We start from the raw sequence: 3,901 nt of genomic DNA, 5'->3' as shown, positions 1-3,901 counted from the left end.
ACGTATACTCTTAATACCATTCATACATCTTTAGGAACGGCCGAATATTGATCAAGGTATTTCATATTATACTTGATTCCCATGGGCTTATATATATATTTCATATAGCATAAAAAAAGTAATGGAGGTGAAGAAATTTCGATGTTTGTGGACATTAATGTTTTCGATGTTTTTGGCGAAAAACACCGATGTTCTATCGATTTTCCACCACCAAAAATAAACAAAAACATTTCAAAATCATTGTTCACTGTCGCAGGTCGATTATCGTTAGTTTAATATTTAGTATTGGAATTTTGGTATTGTGTCCTCATGAAGAGTTCGGGCATTAGATAGATAAATATGGCGCGCTCGTGGTGAGTTTGTCGTCAAAAGCCATGGAGTGTGAGTGGTTATACTGCGGTAAGCGATCTATGTACTTGTATTCCCCAGTATGCGTTTTGAGTGGAATATACACTAGTGGCTTGTGTATTGAAGGCGGGTTGGCGTATCGCCGCCGTGTGTTGTAGGCAACTCCCACCCGAGTGACGACATATACATAGTCCAAAGAAGATAATATTTCTTTAGGATATTGTACCATCCCTACTATACCATCCTTGCTTTACTATCCCTAACTCTTCTATCTCTTGTTCTCCATTATATTAGCGCAACGAGTTTCGGCCTTGCACACACTCCAAGTTCTAGTTCGCAACTGTCCGCGTCTAAATCTCTATCTGCTGTGCCTACTACCAAACCACGCTCGGCGACAGTGACACAACGCTGTCGCCCCGCTATAACGGTACTTCTTAAGACGACAACAATTTGGCGTCAGCGAGCAACGCCGTCGCTTCGCACACACACACACATACATTCACAACCACGCAGTTTTAATGCGCCGACACGGCCATCCTGACCCTAACACGACCTCGTGTACAAAATAACAACCTTAGAATTTTCTTTCTTTCTTTTAATTATTAGACTGAACATTAAATAGTTTCATAACAAAATCCAATTTTCTTATCTTAATTCATAACAAATTATCATATTAACAGTTTCACAAAATAGAAGGCTTGTTTTTCGATCGTAATTTTCTTAAATCCTCATGTTCATATTTATAATTTCTTTTATTAGTTAAAGACTTTAAAATGTACCTGTCACCTTCTAGAACTTTTACTATTTCAAAAGGCCCCCTAAATTTTGGACTTAACTTGGTCTGGTGTCTTTCTTCGCTTTTAAGTAACACAAAATCTCCAACTTTGTGCTTTGTTACTTTTGCCTTATTTCTATCAAATTGTTCTTTATCATAAGCTGCACTGGCTAATACATTCTTTGCAGCTTGCGCTCTTACGTTTGGCATATCAATAACATTTTCTATGCTACCTTTCCCAATAACATTTCTAAAGAACTTGCTTTCGTAGTGCGGTTGGTTGTACGATTGATTGCCAACTGTATTATAACTTTTATTTATTTGTTATTTAGGCCAGTAAATAAACAATATTTATTGAAAACTCAACCGCGTGTTAATTCACCCTCTTCAACAGCTTTTTAGGTTATGATTAGTTATGTGTTTATAATTCGATACTATCGTACTATCGATATGATATTTCAAGGGCCCTCTGACTTGGCGGGTAATTTTGAATTAGAAACATTTATCTTCAACACTTTCCCTTGTGAGAATTCCAAATTCTAAACTTATGACTTATGACTATATAAAGTAAAAATAAATGGTGTTTTTCCTCCTTCAGAAGAGTCCAATCCTGTTGCAAAGAATCCGGAGACGAGTATTGAGGATCGGCTTCGTCATCATATCAGCGAGTTGTTCCTCAGTCGGGATTTGTTTGATAAAGAAATGCTTGTTAGCTATGTGCTTGGTCCTGCGATGGAATTCGGGGCTCGGTCCAATCTGTCGATTTCCTGGAACAATCTCTTTAGCCAAATTATTTCTTTTGCAGCTTCATTTGCTGCTACGATCTCAGCCTCAGTAGTAGAAATGGCCACCATAGCCTGCCTTTGACTTTTCCATGATATGGCTCCTGAAGCAAACATGATGATGATCCCTGATGTAGATCTTCCGGTCTTAGTACAGCCACCAAAGTCAGCATCGCTGTAGCATTCGAGGATTCCCTTCTTCTGTTTCCGATAGACTAGTCCAACGTTGATTGTACCGGAAATGTAACGAAAAACCCTCTTCACTTGAACAATGTTTTCTTTTGCAGGATTTTCAAGCGTTCTTGAAAGAAATCCGATGCTGAAAGCCAAGTCTGGCCTAGTTCCAAGCATGAGGTACATGAGAGCTCCGATGGCTTGGCGATAAGGGAACGCAGTCGTCTCTGATTCTTTCCCTGCTGTCGTAATTTCCAAATTCTTGAGAAGTGGGGTTGAAACAGCTTTGCAATCCGTGAATCTGAATCGCTCCAAAATCCTTGTGGGATACCCTTGTTGACTAATTTTTAGTCCATTTTCTTGTTTCTTGATTTCAAGTCCCAAGAAGCACTCAGCCTTGCTTGAGACAATTTTGAACTCTGATTTTAGCTCGTCCAAAAATTCTTCCAAATCTTGCGTATCTGTTGCTTCGGAGAGTCCGTCATCTACGTAAACAACGAGTAGAATCTTTTTGCCATTTCTTTCCCTGATGTAGAGACATGGATCTGCCGCGCTGACTTTGAAATTGTGTTTCCGCAGGAAACCTCCGAAGCGTTCTTGCCAACATCTCGGCCCTTGCTTAAGCCCGTAGAGACTCTTCTTCAATCTGCAAACAAGCCCCTGACCTTGCTCGTATCCCTCAGGTTGTTGCATGTAAATCTCCTTGTCGTCCAATTCACCGTATAGAAAAGCTGTCCAGACGTCAAACTGGACCAAAAACATATTATTTTTGGCTGCAACGCTCAACACTGAGCGGATTGTTTCCATTCTTGCGACAGAGCTAAAAGTTTGGTCGTAATCAATCCCTCGTCTCTGGGCGAATCCTTTGATGACCAAGCGAGCTTTGTATTTGTCGATACTTCCGTCGGGGTGGGTTTTGACTCGATAGACCCACTTGCACGGAAGTGCTTTCGATCCTCTGGGGAGTCTTGTCAAGTCCCAAGTATCATTCTGATGTAAGGAATCAATTTCCCTGTCCATTGCCTTTTTCCACTCGACGTTGCTGTTGATGGCTTAATGGAAGGAATCTGGACTCTCCAGCACAAAAGTCTCGGCTGCTGATACGTAGTGCGTGATACGTGCTTCTCTGGTAAGTAAATACGATATTTCTCATCGCCGTCGTAACCACCAGGTACCCCTTTTCAGCTTTTTCGTCCATCTTCTTCCTTTTTTGGCATGGAATGTGAACATAGCACGTCGATCCTACGATTCGAAGGTGTTTGATTCTTGGTTTCTTGCCCAGCCAAAGTTGGTAAGGGCTCAAACCCTTCAATGAAGATTTGCCCGTCCTATTGAGAACGTAGACTGCTGTGCTGACCAACTCGGCCCAAATTGCTTCTGGAAATTTTATTTCTGTATTAGAATACTTGAAAGTTCTCGCCATTCTCGACTATCGTTCGATTCTCTCTCTCGACACCACCGTTTTGTTCTGGAGTATAGGGAGCGGTGAGTCGAAAAGTTATACCAGCATCCTGAAGAGTTCCTCTTACTCCTGCACAGTCGAATTCTCCTCCATTGTCGCTCAGGAATTCCCGAATTGTGTGCCCTTGTTGCTTGGCGTGAGAAACCATGTGTCGCAGCACGTCCTTGACCTCTGACTTCTGTTTGACGATGTACTCGTATCGAAACCTGGTGAAATGATCCTTAAAAGCTACCAGGTACCTCTTCAAGGATGCAAGGCTCGCAAAAGCTACTCTCAATCTTGATTTGAATGTCCATTTCTCTTTTGAGCATGTCCTTGATGTGATTCTTGTCCTGATGTCCCCACCTCTCGTGGTAGAGT

Source organism: Drosophila eugracilis, unplaced genomic scaffold (assembly GCF_018153835.1).
Source record: "Drosophila eugracilis isolate 14026-0451.02 unplaced genomic scaffold, ASM1815383v1 contig_2149, whole genome shotgun sequence".
NCBI lineage: Eukaryota > Metazoa > Arthropoda > Insecta > Diptera > Drosophilidae > Drosophila > Drosophila eugracilis.
Note: the sequence above shows the minus strand (reverse complement) of the source record.